At 38.5% G+C, this 18392-nt stretch overlaps 1 protein-coding gene across 3 annotated transcripts in view; it reads right to left on the bottom strand.

Moving 5' to 3' along the window:
* The window catches only part of OPCML (opioid binding protein/cell adhesion molecule like), a 748742-nt gene that overhangs the window by 349048 nt on the left and 381302 nt on the right, over nt 1-18392 (bottom strand). The gene's annotated exons all lie outside the window — the stretch shown is intronic.

Below are 18392 nucleotides of genomic sequence, written 5' to 3'. Positions count from 1 at the left end.
AAGGAAGGAAGGAAGGAAGGAAGGAAGGAAGAAGGGAGGGAGGGAGGAAGGAAGGAAGGGAGGGAGGGAGAGAAGAAGAAAGGAAGGGAGGAAGGAATGAAGGGAGGGAGGGAGGAAGGAAGGAAAGAAGGAAGGGAGAGAGGGAGTGAAGTAAGGCAAGAGGAAGGGAGATGGGAAAGAGAGAAAGGTAAAGGAGAAGGAACTAGCTAGGGAAGAAGAAAAATAATTATCTAAACTTGCCCCATCTTCTACTAAGTGTCTTCCTATTTACTGGAGTTTATGGACAATGAAGCAGGTTTTCCTCTCCCTTCTTGACAATGCTAAATTTGAGGCCATTGAAGCAGCTGCATTATTGTAAACAATGAAGTTTTTACCTTTATTTCCCTATTCCAGATTTTAGAATTGATGAGTTCACACCTTATCAGCCCTTTTGAGACTTTGCCCATTAAGAGGCATGCCATGAGCAATGTCTGTAAAATCCAGAAGACCCACTAGGCAGGGGCAAAAGACTATAAAATCCATACTGGACGTGAAGCAATGGGACATGTCATGGTCATTTGATGGGCCATGCTTCTTCACTGCTTTCTGTTCTGCTACACTAGATGTTTGACCGTTGCACTAATGTGGGACCAAGACAGTAAAATGTAAAACTCTACTTCCCTGTAGGTTTGGAGAGACATGGATTAAAAAAAAGCCAGAGGATTCAGAAATCATCAAATCCAACCCACTAATTTTACTCATGTGAAACTGAAGTCCTAGAGATGTTAACTGACTTTTCCAGGGTCCTATGGTCAATAAGCAGGAGGGCTGAGATTTGAACTCAGATTCTTTAGCTTTTTCTACTGTAGTACTTTGAATGGGTTCTAAGAATATCTGCTGTTAGTTTATTTTCCTTGGTTTTGTTCAACATTTTCTACTTAAGGTAGACTATCCCATAATGTTATATATCATGTTATTAATTGTGGCTAGTCTAGGGGGTTTCAAAGATGGGGAAAAATGGGTGCTCAGAGCAAAAATTTCAGTAGATGGGAAAATAAATTGTATATAAATTACTGAAGGGAAAATAAAGGGGTCTTATACATGGAAACTTAATGATGAACAGGGTACTGGTTATGTATATTTGAAACCCAGCTAGGTATTTGGTTGGATGACTTTAATGCCTAAGGCTGGTCCCAATGCTACTTCCCTTCCCCATTCATTAATAGGAAATATACCCCCATTTTCACTAGCCTGATTAAAAAACAGTTCCCTTCCCCTCATTCCCAATCACTGCCCCACAGACTTCCCTACCCTCCACCTCCACCTCCACCTCCACATTTCACTCCACCTAGTTGTGTTCTAAGGAACCTAAAAATTGAAAATCCAAACATCTTCCTTCCACTGCTAACTGCAGAGTATTACATAATCATTGTGTTTGCAGGCCAAGAAAATGTAAATGTATGCAAATATATGCAAAGGTGGCCTGGCCCTCAGGCCTTTCTAAAGAGGCCTTCACTCCTGGGAAAATTGAATATTTCTGCTCTGGGGGGAAAATTAAGGAAAAATCCTGGAGAAAGAAAGCTGTAACTTTAACTAGGAAGGGATAGGATTGGGGAAAGGAAATATAAATGTTCCTTCTGATGCTCCTTATGTAGAGGTGGGTCCATTATTAAGGAGTTAGTCATGTGGAGAATGGTCCCTACCTCTCATTTAAGTGAGGCCCTAAATTCAGAATGGCTGCCAAGAAGGATGGGCCGAGCACTAACAAGGGAGCTGGAAGCCAGCCATTAGTCCCGCCAGAAAGAGACCTGGAAGTTACCAACAACATATAGCCATCCTAGGCCCCACGCCAGCCTTATTCATTATAAAACCCTGAGAAAAAAGGGAGTTAGAGTTCACCCTGCTTGGGTTCTAGCTTACATCCTGCTCTTGTCTCTGGGCTTTTTGGCCTGGGAGAGATGGGGCTTGGAGGCCATCTTCCCATGGATAACTCGTACCCCTTCACCGTCCTGAGAAACAGATGCCTGTCTCTGGGACTCTTCAATGACTCTGAACTTAAGACTCTGAGCTCAACGCAGACGTATCAGAAAGAAAATAAAGACACCAAGACGGATGGAAAACCGGTGTCCATCCTGGTGCTGGACCCAGGAGAGAGATGGAGCTCCCTCCCCACGTCCTCGGACCCTTCTGTGAAAGGCATGGGGCAGCTGTCCAGGCCTGAGAAGCTTCTGCCTCCTGCTTGGCACTCTTTCAGAATAAGTTTCCTTTGAAAGTTGCTCAAGCTCCTGCTGATTGCCCCCTGGTCTTTCTCAGAGCTATCCTTGGGCTTCTTTTTAATGGTCTGACCTTAATTGCTTTTTCCTGTATGTGCTGTAACAGTCAGTGCACAGTTTAATAAAACATTTTCAAGCTGTTGGGCCTATTCTTCCCTCCCCACCTACATCTTATACAGTAGAAGATTTTAAGCCTCATTTTTAAGGTGATTGATTTGGTGTGTTTTCCACTTTATTTCCTGCTGTGGGGACATTGTGCCTCTACATGTGATAATTTTTTTTTAAAAGAACTTTGATTTTCTTGTTGTCCCCAAATCCTCCCCACTCTCTGCCCTGCTGTTTTGGAACCAAGGCCTGTAAAGCTTATTCCTGAAGTGGCTACTTTGCTGGCTCTGATTGTTATTCGATTCCTGCCCTTTGACTTAGCCATGACCAGCCCTGGGGATTCATTGTTTAATATGCTACAGGGGAGGCACGGTGATGGAGGGCGGGTGGAGGTGTGTGGAGAGAGAGCAGATCCGTTTTCTTTCTCTGAACCGGAGCACCGGCCCATCTCTGCACAGATGTGCCAGCAGGGCCAGGGAATGAATTAGACACAAAGAGATGTGCTGCGTTGGGAGCCATGCCACCTCGCGTGGAGGCTTGGCAGTCAGGGGCTTCTTATACAGACGCAGCTCCTTAAGGAAGATGCAAATGTTTCAAGAAAGTAGTGATGATGAATCCATGACAGCTATTTTTTTTTCCTTTGTGTCGGGATCCTAATCTCTCCGGCTCATAAGTTCTCTTCCATCATTTATAATGACATTTAGCATCCGAGGTACTATTTGGACATGAGGCTGCAGGAGAGTCATATCAACAATACTAATGATGGAGGAGTTCGGGTAGCCAACCTCCGAGGTCTCTTCCAGCTCTGAGATTCTATAATTCTGGGAGTCTTTGATTATGGTAATAGAAACAAAATGTGCAAAACATGATGATAAATGTGACGGGCATGCACCAACTCAACTCTTAAGGAAAGGAGATATATTGTATTCTTACACAATTTCAGAAGGTGGTACAGCATTTAATATAAACAAGAGTAAAGGGGGGGGAGAGAATCTCAATAACAGATTCTCAAAATGTTCTAAGATGATACCTGTATTGTGTTATGATGTTATGATCATATTAAGCAGAGCATTGGTTCAAAATATCTAAACAGTGGCATGATATAGTGCCACTAAGAAACTAAAGTGAGAAGACTCTGAAGGAAGTGGGCTGGCTATCCTAGGAAGGGATCCAGGGGTTTAATGCAAAGGCCAATCCTTTTATTAATGTATTATCTGCCCAGAAGGAATGCTACAATATTTTGAAATCCCTATAGTCAGTAGAGATATCGTAAGATCATATGAATTTAGAACTGGAAAGGACTTCAAAGTTCATCTAGTCTGATTTCCTCATTTTAGAGATTAAAAACCTGAGGCCTAGAGAAGCTGAGAGAATCTTCTTGTCCAAGATCACACAGTCAAAAAGGAGTTGAAGGGAATCCTGATGTTATCGCTCTCAATTCAATGCTTTCCAGTCTGATAGTCAATATATTTATTAAATGTCTACTATATGCCAGGGATTATGATACACTAATGCAGTGATGGGCAAACTATATCCCACGGCCCAGATATGGCCCCCTAAAATGTTCTATCCAGCCACAGGACTTTATTCCTAATCTGACGAATACAATGAGTAGGATACAAAGAAAATTCAAAAGAGTTGCCTTAGAAACAGACTGACAGCTGAGCATTTCCTTTCCTTTGGCCCCTCTTTAAAAAGTTTGCCCATCACTGCACTAAGGAGACAGGAAGAAAGGCAAGAATGGTCCTTGTTCTGGAGAAGTTCACAATCTAATGAAGGAGACAACATTAAAATATCTAATTACAAATAAGATATATAAAAGATAAATGAAATATAATTAATAGAAGGAAGGCATTGGCACCAAGGGGGATTGGAAAAGGCTTCTTGTAAAAGATGGGATTTTACTTAGGACTTGAAGGAAGTCAGGGAAGCCAGGAAGAAGGAGAGAATTTTAGTTATTGGAAACAGTCATTAAAAATGGCAGAAGTCCAGAGATGGAGTTTCTCATTTGAGGAACAGCAAAAATACCAGTCACTGGATCCATGAAAATGAGTATGTGTGTATTTGGGGATGGTGGTGGTTATAGAATGAAATATAAGAAGATTGCAACAGCTAGAGGTAGGGCAGATTGAGAAGGGCTTCGAATGCCTAAAAGAGGATTTTATCCTTGATTCTGGAGGTAATAGAGAGCTATTGGTGTTTATCAAATGTTGGCTGATTGCTATCCTTTGGACTCAAAGAGGAACAAAATGGCATCAATGGATGATGTCTTTTGATACATGATTAAATTGCATTTAAGTGAAGCAGAATTGCACAAAGTTCTTAGCCTTCCTGTCTCTTCCAGAGTAATTGAAGTCTGGAAGGAAGACAAAAGTCAAAATGTTGGGTGATGGTTTGGGATCCAGTGGATGACCTTGGTTTCTTCAATGTCTAACCAATGTCTTAGGTACTCCACAGCACTTGCTTGAGCTGCCTTCATGGCAGTTGGAACAAGTTGTTCTGAACTGTCCTTTCCACCACTGGAAAGGGTAAAGAGGAGTTCTTACAAGTTTGGGGTCCACATCCCCCAACTCAACAGTGGGTTTGAGGCCCGCCAGTGACCTCTAACTTGGTTTAGCTCATCCACCTGGACAGTTTACCAGGAGTGCTTGATGCATATGCTTACAGCTTCTTGGAACCACTTGTGAGAGTGGAAGGGGCAAGTAGGCACCAAAAGAGGAAAGACAACCTGAAAAGTCCTCACATCAGAGGTACTAGTCTTCCCAGAACTATAAACCTACATGGGGTAGGTTAATTTGTCAGATCTGTGCTTTATGGAAAATAATTTGATAGCTAAGTGGAGGTCAGATTGGAGCGGGGAGACATTCAGGGAAAGCAGTCTAAGCTGCAGACTTTTGCAATATTCCAGGCATGAGGTGATGAGGGCTTGCACTAGGGTGGTAATAGTGTCAGATGGGAGAAGTGGGATGAGAGATCAAATCAATACTGTCTCTCCTTTGTCCTTTTATTTCCAATCAGATATTTTTGTATTCCACGCAGCTATCACTACTCAAAGCTACGGAATCATAAAAGTTCAGGAAAAGAATTAGCTTGCTCCAAATTTCCAGAGATGGCTGAGTGGTGTTTCTTTCATGTGACTCAACTTGCCCACCAATAGTTTGCTCTACAGCTGTCACACAGGCTCATATGTGTGACTTTTTCAACTAGTTACAACTTCTCACAGAAAATGATGAAAGAGCTAAAATAGCAGTAGTGAGAGCCACTTGAGTACCCAGGCCCTTAAGTGAGGCTTGTGCCATTTGACTAGCAAGCTTAGTGTCCTCAGAGCAAAGAAACAAGTTGCACTTGTAAAGGAAATAAAGAAATAATGAGCTTCAGAAACCAGAGTCCCTTTCTGATAAGATTGGTCCACTTTCTTTTCCTGCACCAGCAACAGCTTCCAACAAGGGAGATTTTCCTCAAAATACCACACCCTGGGCTGTGCTTCAACTGCCTCTTTTTTTTTCCCTTTTCTCTCGACCACCCTCCTTATTTCTCTGTTTCCTTCATTTTTCAATCCCATTTCTCATTTTTATTTCTATCTCCCTCTTCACTCATCATCAATTTCTGTTCACATATCCTTCCCTTGATACCTTCTTTCTCACTAACTCTTCCCTAGCTTTGAGCCCCTGAATCCCACCATCAGTCCTAGCCTTTCCCTGGGCAGCTCAGAACCTTCCCAAGAGTAATATAAATTATCAAAATCATCTCCTTCCTCTCCTTTGATAAACCAATTTCATTGTCTATTTAGGGGCCTGTGTGCCAAGGTAAGCAGGGGTAATTAATAGTAAATTAAGTATAGAATCTATATCCTAAATGAGCAAAAAACAAACAAAAAAACTTGATTGTTAGCTATAGATCTTCTGGAAAGTAAATTCCTTATCCTCCAGAAATTCGCCCATTGCAAATGGCTAAAGTTCTACGCTGTCATTAGATTCCAGACTGCTGAGAGGTTTTTTAGCACTCTTAGCTCCATTTTGATTTCTCGGTTGGCATTTCTGGGACACAGAAGATTTCTCCTGTCAACCAATAAAAATCCTTTTAAAATCTTTACCTTCCTCCTGAAAAATTCAAATGACTGATGGCACCAATAACAACAATATAATTAATGATGATCACTATTTCCAAATTGGGGCTTTCTTCATCTTTTATTTTTTGTACTGACCTCAATTTAGGTGATGTTCTAAGAATAGGAGCTACATCCCCTTTAATCACCATTTGCACACAAATGGCAGGCAACTCCCTTCCACTCTCAACTAATTGGCCCAATAATCAAAGTCACAGGGACACACAGACCATTTACCCTGCAACCACCTCACCCCTAATCACCTTTATTTCATTTAGGAAAATCTGACTGGCTGAATTTGAGCAGTAATGAAGAAGAAAGAGAGAGAAACGGAGGGGAATAAAAGCAAGAGGAAGGACTATGAAAGGGAGGAGGCTACCTTTAATCCAATATCATCTTCATATAAAGCTGTTTATGATAGGGAGAGGATTAGGTAGCTCATATTCCAGTTATATTAAATTAAATCCCAAGCCCCTTTATGCACACATGCCTGAAACCATCAATTCTATCACGACAAAACAGCCCTTGGGAAAGGAATCCTCTTGGCACTGTGCCATCCCAGCTCTTATAAACCGTTAACTGTGGTAATGAACCAATCAGGAAGACATATTAATAATGACATGAAGAGACACATTTATTGTTGATTGTTGAGACGGCAGGCAGATTTATTGCTGGCTTTCCAGGAGGGAAGGCTTGGCCTTGCAATGGTGCAATTAAAAACAAATTGAATACAGGGACAAAGAATCAATAATCTAACAGGGCAACTTTTAGTTTGCAAAATACAAATATAAATTAATTGACCTGAACACAGTTGCTAACTGGTCATTAATGTTTGCTTGCTAGCCAATCGGAGCACATAATCCATCCCATTAAACTGATTGTTGCAGGCTGGGCTCACGCTATTCCAGTTTCTGTCTGCCAGTGTTTCCATCAGGAGCTCCTTGTTTGGGGGTGATTTCTAACCCACCAAGGGAAATTGGCTGTGGCACAAACTTCCCCCAGAAGCCATAAATGTGAATGTGATTTCATGGTTTAGCTAAAGCCCTCTTCATTGCAAAGACACGAGGCTGCAATCCCTATTAGGACATAATTCTTTGGTTACAGCTGGAATGGTGAAGGAGTCCCAGTTATGGTCAGTGGGACAGGAACTGAGGCAAGCTACGGTCACCAGACTGGCTATGCTGTGTGTTCATCTCTCTGGTTTTCTACAACTTTTTCATTTGCAGATAAGGGATCCTAAGGGAATAGGAAGGTAAGCCCTTTGTGATGGGTGCTTTTTTTTTTTTTTTTTAAAGCTTACTTTTGGCAGTTCCAAGGCAGAAGAGTGATAAAGGCTAGGACATTAGGGTTAAATGACTTGCCCAGGGTCACACAACTAGGAAGTGTCAGAGTTGCTAGGTCTTGATCCCTAGCCACCTATCTGTCCCATGGATGCTTTTCTAAAAGCATAGTACAAAATGATGTTAACTGCTAGGGTGATACGCCTGCCCCAAATCTCCCCTCAGACCTGAATATCCTCCACTTCATTGTCAGAGTGATTGACCTAAAGTTTACAGGTCTGACCATATGACTCAACTACTCAATATACTCGACTGGTTCCCTATTGTCTCCAAAGTCAAATAAAAATCCTTTGGCATTCAAAACCCTTTGTAACCTGCCCCTCTCCACCACCTTTCCAATCTTCTTACATTTTTCCATTCTTCCCTTCCCTTCACCAGTTCCCTATTCTCATTGAGCCTGGCAGTGACTGATCTCATTGTTAATCCTCAAGCTAGATACTCCATCTCTTGACTAGGGGCACTTCTACTGGCTTTCTCACATTTCTGTAATATTCTCTCCTCATCTTTGCCTCCTGACTTCCTTCAAATCCCAGACAAAATCCTTACTTCTATAGAAAGCCTTTCCTAATCTCTTATTATTGTCATGCCTTCCCTCTGTTATTTCCCAATTATCTTGTGTAGAACTTGTTAGTACATGGTTGTTTATATACTATCTTCCCTAGATGATTGTGGGTTCCCTGAGGGCAAGTACTGTCTTTTGCCTTTTTTTTTTCTTCCAGTTCTTAGCACAATGCTGGTACATAATAGATGCTTTAAAATGTTTCTTTGATATCAGTTGGTATTAATTTTAAACTAGGATAAGGAGTTCCTGTCATATTCTACAGACTCTCCTCAATTTCTTTATCCATACCATTATATCACTAGGTGAGAAACATTAGACTTCATTGGAAACTTCAGTGGAATTATATTATTTCTGAACCCCAGGGTTTGAAAACTTACTGTACAAGAGGACCAAATTAGAAAGGTGATGATGAGCTCCAATGTATTACATAAATTAATGGATATATCACTTTATAAATTAGTAGGATTTAGAGCTGGAAGGAGGTGACCTAAGCCCAATCCCCTCATTTTTCAGATGGGAGAACCAGGTCTCAGGGGAGAAGTTGATGAACATTTGACATTTTAAAGGGGTACATTGCCATCCTTCCTCGTGGCAATAATGTGCTGAAAAAAGATCTGTTTGGCTATAGTTATATGCTGACTAGCCTCTCTGCAAATACCCATGGACAGTGCCAGACTGGACATGAAACAATGGACACTTCATTTTCTCATGCCTTTCCATATTACTGTTGGTTTAAAGGACAGTTTATGTAACTGCTCCATTTATTCAATTCCATTGCAAACAAGGCAGATGACAGTTCCAGGCCCTGTACTTTCTTCTCAACTTCTATATTTATCAAGTGAGCCAAGTGCCAGGTCCTTTACACCTTCTTGGATCATGCAAAGAGGTTCAGAGAGAATTTCTCCCCCCCCAAAAAGCTCAAATTCACTCAAAGGCAGAGCTCTAAAATGGAGTTTTCACCAGGTTGGCACAGAGGGTCAACACATGTTCATTCCAACACACATTTTCATTAGCCTTCAATATATTCATTGGCCCCACTCCCACTAGACAATATCACCTCTTTTTGTTTCTAGATCTAAGAGTGCAGCAGCATCCTTCTGTGGAAAATATTCATAAAAAGTATACAATGTTATATCTGGAAAGGAATTTAACAGTCATCTGGTCCAACCCACTCATTTTACAAATGAGCAAACACTGGCCTAGTGAGTTTAAGTGACTGTCTGATATCAATTACAACTCTGTTTTTCTGATTCCTAGTCTAGAATTGTTCCAGTCCACACTACCTTTTAAATCAACATTTTGATTTAAGAAATTGGGAAATTGGAAGAAGCAGCTATGTTAAATTTTAGTTAGTACTTAAAATGGGATGAAATGTTAGAGGTCATATAGTCCAACCTCCTAATTTTAAAGATGACTAAATCAGAAGAGTTTTGGCTCTACATACGTACTAATTTTAATTCTGGGAGATGAAACAAAAGGATTAGGAAAATTATCTGGCTATAGAGAAAATTGTGAAGCAGATATTCTACTTTTATTTTTTATTAATACAATCATGTAAAATGAATCCCAGGACTACATAGGCTCCCCACTGTAATATCCTTCACAAATATATCTTCCTCAGGGGTATTCAGCATCTTTTGAGATTTTTCATATTTTTTTCCTAAATTAGGATGACCTATGCTACTTTATATTTCCTAGCAAACCCACCAAATTGTTCACCTTTCCCAGCCAATATATCTGTGCTTTAAGTAGACATATTCTGGAGAAAATGTCTTTACCCACAGAATTAATAACACTATTGATAGAAATTTCAAACAACCTTAGAGGGCAGAAGGGGAAAGATCTGAGGTCAAGCACTATACAAACAGAACTATTTCTTACATCGGAAACCTAAGCAATAATAGGATGTTGAAGCTTTCTCAGAAGATCAAGGCTAGCTGATGGGGTGAGGGTAGCCCATATCTCTAGGCGTGGCTCTCAATCCACTGAGCCACCCAGATGCCCCCTCAGAATGGTTACTGCACTGAATTAATTGATTAAAAATATGTCAATTGCATATACTCTGAGATATCACAAAAATCTTTGGAATCCAGTTTTGTGGATTTTTGACAAATCTTGCCACATTACTAACTCATATTTTTTAAAAAAATCTAGATCTTAAAAATGCCCTTTACCTAAGGCTCCTATTGTTTATAACTTTCTGATAACTGAACCATTTTCTTAGAATGACCCATTGCTTACTTCTCATCCCTTATTTCCTTTGAATTATTAACCCAGTAGATACCTTGGCCAAGACAGAGTTAGCATCATACTTAGTTCTATGAAGGACTCTAGGTAAGACTAAGAACATAATATCATTGGAGAGAGACTATATAAATAGTCACATACAACTACTATAAGGATAAGGCTAACTGAAAGAATTAATTCATGACACATGATTTATGTCTTGTGCATACTTTTCATCTTCATTGGATATAAACCCACATAAAAGAAATAAAATAGGGGAAAAAAGACTCATAAGTAGAAAAACATTTTAGGTTATATTTAATGACTAGAAACAAAGGGGTTTGACCTAGGGAATGGCTAATCAAGTTTTAGGATATAAATTATTGGAATGTAATTTTGTTAGGAACTGAAATAACTAACGGGATATACCTGGGAAATGTGTGTAAACTCAAACAATGAGAAAAGCAGAAACAGGAGAACAATTTATACAGAAAAAAATAAACATTGTGTTTATCTTTTTTAATATTTTTCTTTCTTTAGAAGTCAAATTTATATTTTTTCAATCAATGAAATTCTGCCTTCTTTCCCTCTCATTTCCACTTGTTCCCAATTTAGAAATAAAGAGAAGCAAACCTTTTGTTGTAAACACATACAAAACAAATTCCATGATTGTTCATATCTAGGATAAAACATTGCAATCTGTACCCTGAATATATCAACTCTTTGTCAAGAGGTGGGTTGGATATTTGATCATGAGTACTATGAAACTTTGGTTGGCCATTGTGTTGATCAGAGTTCTAATGTCCTTCAAAGTTGTTTGCCTTTACAATATATTTGTTATTATATAAGTTTTTCTCCTGATTCTAATCATTTCACTCTTTATCAATTCATACTAATTTTCCTTGGTTTCTTTGAAAACATTCCTTTCATCATGTCTTAGAGCACAATACCATAATTTATTTAGCCATTCCTTAATTGATAGGCATCCCCTCAGTTTCCAATTCTTTGTCATCATAAAACTATACATATTTTTATAGTTATAAAACCTTTACCACTTTCTTTTATGTCTTTGAGATATAAACCCAATATTGGTATCAAGGAGTCTGGGGGGATGACTGAATCAGTTCATAGGCCAAACAACATTCTACTAATGTAACGGAATGAGAATAATCTAAGGGAAAAAATTGGAAAAGCTCAAAAAAAAATCTGATTAATGCAATGACTAACCATGGCCACAGATAACTGATGTAGAAGCAAGCTATAGTCATCTCCTAAAAGAGGAATATCTAAGGTCAGGGAACAGAAAGTTAGATCTGAAACTAGTAGTTATTGTGTAATAATAATAAATTTTAGAAATTTTTAGTAATAATGGATTTATATAATATATTTATATGCCATGAATATAATTCTTATATAATATATAAATTTATGATTATAAAGTGCTTCTGAAAACATTAAAGCATTCTATAAAGGTTGGGTATATTTATTATGTTATGTATTATAGCTATATATTTAATTATTATAATACAAGGGCTAACTATAATAATAAGAGTATTATTATAGTTAACCTTTATAGAGTATCTTAATGTTTTTTAAAGCACTTTGCATATATTATCTTATTGAACCTCACAACCTGTGGAATAGGTGATATCACTTCTATTTTATAGATGAGGAAACTGAGGCAGAGTTCATGACTTACCCAAGGTTATATGGCTAGTAAATTATATGAGGCAGAATTCAAATCTAGGTTTCTCTAACTCTATATTTAATACTCTATCCAATATACCACTTTGTCATTGTAGATGTTAAAAGGAAGTGATCCAAAATGTGTCTCTAGTTCAAGGGAAGGGGAGGGGAGGAGAGGGTGGGGGAAGAAACCCTTGGAATGCATAAGGCTGCTTCCCTCAAGCTTAGGAACAAGTTGGTTTGAAATATAGCCATTGGGGATAAGAAGGAGGAAGAAACTGACATCTTAAGCATTCTGGTTACCTGAGTGCTACTCAGCTGTTTCTAAGCTGTTGAAAGACTGCAAGTGTTGTCAGTGTCCTGATGAATGACTCAGTCACTCTACCCTACAAACACCTCTGTAGGAGATGAATTAAGCTTAGTCCCAAAGGGCAGATTGAAAAGTAATGGGGGAAAGTTGCAGAGATGAAAATTTCAGCTTGATTTAAGGAAAAGTACAGAACAATTTTGAATCATTGAAAAGCAGAATGGACTGCTTTGGGAAATATTTTTCTCTCAAGAAGTCAACATAAAAAGGCTGGGGTTACCACTTAGAGAGGTCAAAGAGGTAATTCTTGTTCAAGTCCACACTGAACTAGAATTTCTTTGAACTCTTTCTCATGTCTAAAGTTTTATGTTTCATTTGGAACCACTAGCTTATTTTGTGCTATGACCTCTAGGAGCATAAATTTCCTAACCAATAAATCTTGAATTACCTAGAAATCATATCTGAACTGTCTTCATGCTAGGCTAATAGGGAAAAAAGACATTGTAAAACATTAGTATCATCCATCCATCCATCTATCTCTCTCTCTCACTCTGTGCAGCTCTTTTTTCTAAAACTATATTTGAGGGTGGCAGCTGGGTGGCTCAGTGGATTGAGAGCCAGGCGTAGAGACAGGAGGTCCTGGGTTCAAATCTGGCCTCAGACACTTTCTAGATGTGTGACCCTGGGCAAGTCACTTGATCCCCAATGCCTAGCCCTTACCACTCTTCTGCCTTGGAACCAACACACAGTATTGATTCTAAGACAGAAGATAAGGGTTTTTAAAAAAAATAATAAAAAATAAAACTATATTTGAATTCAATATCAATATATCCAGTTTGATGTGGAGATATAGATGAGGCAGTATGAAATAGCTTTTTTCAAAACCCAAATGACTTGGATTCATAGCTCTCCCTAGTCCATACTGGCTGTGTGACTCTGAACAAGTCCCTTAACTTCTCAGTGTTTTAGGCAACCTTTTGAATTTAAGTTATAGAAAAGGTTCTAACCTGTCTTAGAAGAGGGAATTTCCTCACTCAGAGGAGTGCCCTATACTAGTGAAATCATAGGTCAAGTCCTAAGTATCTTGTTATAAACACATACACATGTTTGTTTGTATAGAATACCTACCTACTTAAATATATATGCTTCTATAAATGATTGACAATCCCTTTTTTTAACTCTTGGTTTAGTATAAAGCTCAGTCGGATAAGATTTGTATGTGGTGAGATCTGGGATTTGAGTCTAGGTTTCCAGAATCCTTTTCCAACTTTTTACTATGCCAGTGTTATAGATATTACATTCTTTGATGCTACATATCCAGTGCATTGGGTGAGGTCTTTATGGTTTATTTAAGGAATATGGAGCTTTATAATTTAGGAAACTATGAATAAGTACAATATACATCACTGGATAAGCTTTCCAAATCAGTGAGATCAGAGATCAATTTGATTATAAACAGATGAGGCAGCTAGGTGGCACAAGGATAGAGCTCCAGGCCAGGAGTCAGGTTTATCTTCCTCAGTTTGAATCTGATCTGGGACACTTGCTAGCTGTGGGACTCTGGGCGAGTCACTTAACCATGTTTGTCTCAATTTTCTCATCTGTAAAATGAGGTTGAGAAGGAAATAGCAAAGCACTCCAATATCTTGGCCAAGAAAACCCTAAATGGGGTCATGAACAGTGAGACAGAATTGAAAAATGACTAAACAAAGTATAGTCAGGTATGAATATGTATATTATACCTATTCACATATATTGTATTAAAACGTATGTAGAATCATGAATTGTGTATGTTTACAACCTAGTTTAATATGTAGTGGTAGTCTAGATTCATATATAGTAGCAACAAAAATATAACTTCTGATTGAAACTCTGATTCTTCCTAACCTTCTCCAAGTGATATCCAACTTTGAAAGAATGATTAGCTGGAACATTTTTATCCAATCAACTAACATTTATTAAGTCCCTACTGCTTTCCAGGAGCTGTGGTAAGTGTGGGGGACAAAAGAAATGCAAAAAGAAAAAAGCTTCTACTCTCAAGGAGCTCACAGTCCATTGAAGGAGAAAATATGCAAACAACTCAGCACAAAAAGATTTATACAAGTAAATTAAGGGTAATCTAAGGGAGAAAACAAAAATTATGGAGGACTGGGAAAGGCTCTTTGAGGAAACTGGAATTTAAACTTGAACAATGTCAAGGAAGCTCTGAAGCAAAGATGAGGAGGGAGGGCATTTTAGGTATATAGGATAGCAACTGGGGGCTTAAAGGGGTAGAACTTGGAGTTGGGAAATGGAGCATCACTGGACATTAGACTACATGGAGAGAAGAAAGCTATAAGGAGACTGCAAAGATAGGAAGGTGCCAGGTTATGAAAGACTTTCAAAGTCAAACAGAAGATAATGTGTTTGATGCTAGAGGTGATAGGGAGTCACTGGAGTTTATTAAATAGGTAAGAGTGATAGGGTCAAACTTGCATTTTAGGAATATTAATTTAACAGCTGAATAAAGAATGAAATGGAGTAGGGCGAGACTTAAGGCTTAGTGAGGAGTAGGCAGGCTATGATAATCATCAATAATTTTCTGGCAAAAATAATTAAGAAATATGGAATGGACTTATGAATCTTGGAGACATCATAAAGGGCCAACTAGGAATATATCACTCCTATTGTTGGCATAGGGGAGAGCTAAACCAGGAGTTAAGAGAAATGGGTTCAGATCCCAAAGTTAATATTTACTAATTCCTATATCACCTTAGACAAGCCACATAATTCATCTTGGTCTCAGTTTCTTTTGCATTTTTAAAAAATCACATACATTTAATAAGAATTCTCCCTTCAAAGCCAAAAACCTCCAATAATTATAAAAGACAATGGTAATCCATAGACAGTCATGGGTAAGAGTAATAGGAAAACAATGACAAATCCATGAGGATATAATAATCATCTGTTTAGGTAGAATAATGATTGCATAAAACTAATTCACATGGTTGGGAGGAAAGTGCTTTATAAACATTAAAGCCCTATGTGCAAGAGAGTTTTTCCATCCCTTAAAGCACTGTGTAATTTAAATATACCACTATGCTAATCACTATTAGAAACCATAGGATGGATTTAATGTAGAAGTCCTTTCTTTAGTTTCTGGATTCTCTAAGGGCCTTTGAATTTTCAGTAGTTACACTGGATAAAATGGTATCATTTGAAATGCACATCCCTGGAGGGTTTAGCTTAGGAGTAAATTAATTATCCTCTTCTTTGCCTCTCTGTCTGGTTGTCTCCTCTTTCTGTTATACTCTCTCACTATTCCCTCCTCCCCTTCTCTCTTCTCAGTTTCTAGTTCTATTTTTCCTAACCCCATCATCTATTTTTCTTCTCTCATCTCTGTCCTACAATTCACTCCCCACCTGTTCCACAAACTGCAAAAATCAACAGGAGAGAGAGAGAGAGAGAGAGAGAGAGAGAGAGAGAGAGAGAGAGAGAGAACCAGAAAAGCTCCTATTGCTCTAGAGGAGAGATTTCTTTGAAATTTGGAGGGCATCTTCACTATCACTAATATAACCCATCAGTAAATCTCTTTAATCTAAATTTAAAGCCTATTGTCTTCCAGAAGTATGCCTTTGTTAACAGTTAATATTCATCATCTACACTACTTTAACATCTTATGCTCCCATCCCCTTCAACAGATATTTCAATCTCCTTCATATATAGGATGCCCAAAAAGTATTGGTAAAGCTGCACCAAAACCTTTTGGAACATCATTTCTAAAGATGGGGAGAATGTGAAAGGAATATTGACTATAATAATTGGTTGAATTTGCTCAAGTCTCCATTTTTCCAGGTTTTTTGTTTGTTTGGTTTTTTTTTGGTTTTTTGGATACATAGCAATAATCCTTTTTGTTTATAAGCTAAATTTGAGAAATGGGAACTAGGAACTGAACTCTGCCCTGAGGGCACCAACTGGGCCTGGACTGAGAGCAATCCTAGGAACCTTTCCAGATAAGAGAATCATTATCTCAACAGGAAGGGCTCCAGAGAATTCCAGATAAGATAACTGTTATCAGCCTACCTCCTCACAAGATCTCAGAAGTCACTCCAAGGAATTACTGACAAGAATCTGCAGTTAAATCTTGACCCTCAAGCTAAAATAATATTTTTTTTTTTCCTTTTTCTTCATCTTTCAAACAACAAAAGCTGGCTAATTTCTGTATCTAATAGGCTCCTCTCCTAAGGAGAGGGGTTCCTCCATGCATGCTAATTCTGCTGAGAAGACTACATTAAAACACACTCTTCTTCCTCCGGTTTCTAGTATCTTTCATTCAGTTCTACTCCCATCAGGTGGAGTCCAACACTCAGGAAGATAGTAAGTTGACAATGATGTAAAATGAGTATGAGAGCCAGTCTCAGTCAGGAGTTCAAGTTGTGATTTATACTAAATTCTGGATTCAAGTTCAGCCTGTGACTACCAGTTGCATGATCTGAGCAAATAATTTGATTTTTCGGAGTTCCCTAGGCAACTCTCAAAACCTTAAGCTATACTGGTAGAGAGAGTCTCTTCCCTGGGAGTTCACTAAACCAATGAAATCACAAGTCTAAATACCACCCCTTGAACACACACACACACAATGCATTAGACATGTTCAAGTATTATATGTAAGTTCTCCTATTATGAGTTCTTGTAGGTCAAAGACCACTCATGATTAACATTCCACACTCTGTGAATTTGCTGTTGTTTTTTATGTCTGACCTGATTTGAAGTTTAATTGGCAAAGATACTGGAGTGGTTTGCCTTTTCCTTTTCCAACTCATTTTACATATGAGGAAACTGAGGCAACATTAAGTGACTTGTCCAGGGTCACATAGCTAGAAAGTGTCTGAGACAAGATTTGAACTCTGGAAACTGAGTCTTCCTGACTCCAGACTTGTCCTGTTATCCACTGAGTGAACTAGTTGTCCACCCACCCCATGGATATGTACAGCTTATTTATTTATTGTCTAACAAACCAAAACACGTTGGTCTGAAAGTGCCTGAAAGCATCTTGTGCTGCTGTGCCATGGATGATGTCACAGAAAACAGTGGAGAGAAACAAGAGTAATTCTGCAGTTTGGGATCCTAAAATGGGTGAAAAAAAAATCACATGATACATGAAGGGAGGCTGATGGGCAAATACTTTCTGTCAACCATTTCTGTTATACAAGAAATCTACAGTGACAATCATTTCATTGAGGGTAGGTAGGAGAGAAAAAATAGCTGTTCAAAAGCTCATCACTTTAGTCACTGCTGTGGGAAGAGGTTTTTGAGTAAGGAGGCCTCGGTTGACTATTTCTGCTCCTTTCAACTACTATTTCTATCTCTTTCTTTTCCCAACTAAATTTCTAGACCAAGAATACTGTGTCTTTTTTTAAACCACAAAATCTTTTCTTAACCCTCTGCTTTCTGGTTCATTCACACACAGTGCCTTTACTTCACTAAAACTATTGTCTTTAAGATCACTTCTGACTCCTTTCTAGATATTTCAAATCATTTCATTTTAGTCCTCACTCTCTTCTACCAACCACCATTTATGGTCATTGATCAACTCTTCTAAGAAACTTTCTTACAAGGACTTTTTGGACCCTCTTTTGATTCTTTGCCTACCTCTTCCACTGTTCTTTCTCTGTCTACTTCATTGGTTCTCTTTCTTTATTCTATTTCTCCCTCTCATCACAAAGAAAAGATATTCCTGAATGTCAATTCTTCACCCTCTGCTTTTATCTCCCATTTCTTAGTCCCTAAAGTTTAATCATCTTCTCTTTCATATTATTCCTCTATACTA

This window comes from Gracilinanus agilis, chromosome 3, assembly GCF_016433145.1.
Source record: "Gracilinanus agilis isolate LMUSP501 chromosome 3, AgileGrace, whole genome shotgun sequence".
NCBI classification, from domain to species: Eukaryota; Metazoa; Chordata; class Mammalia; order Didelphimorphia; family Didelphidae; genus Gracilinanus; species Gracilinanus agilis.
This window is presented reverse-complemented; position numbering and strand designations above follow the sequence as displayed.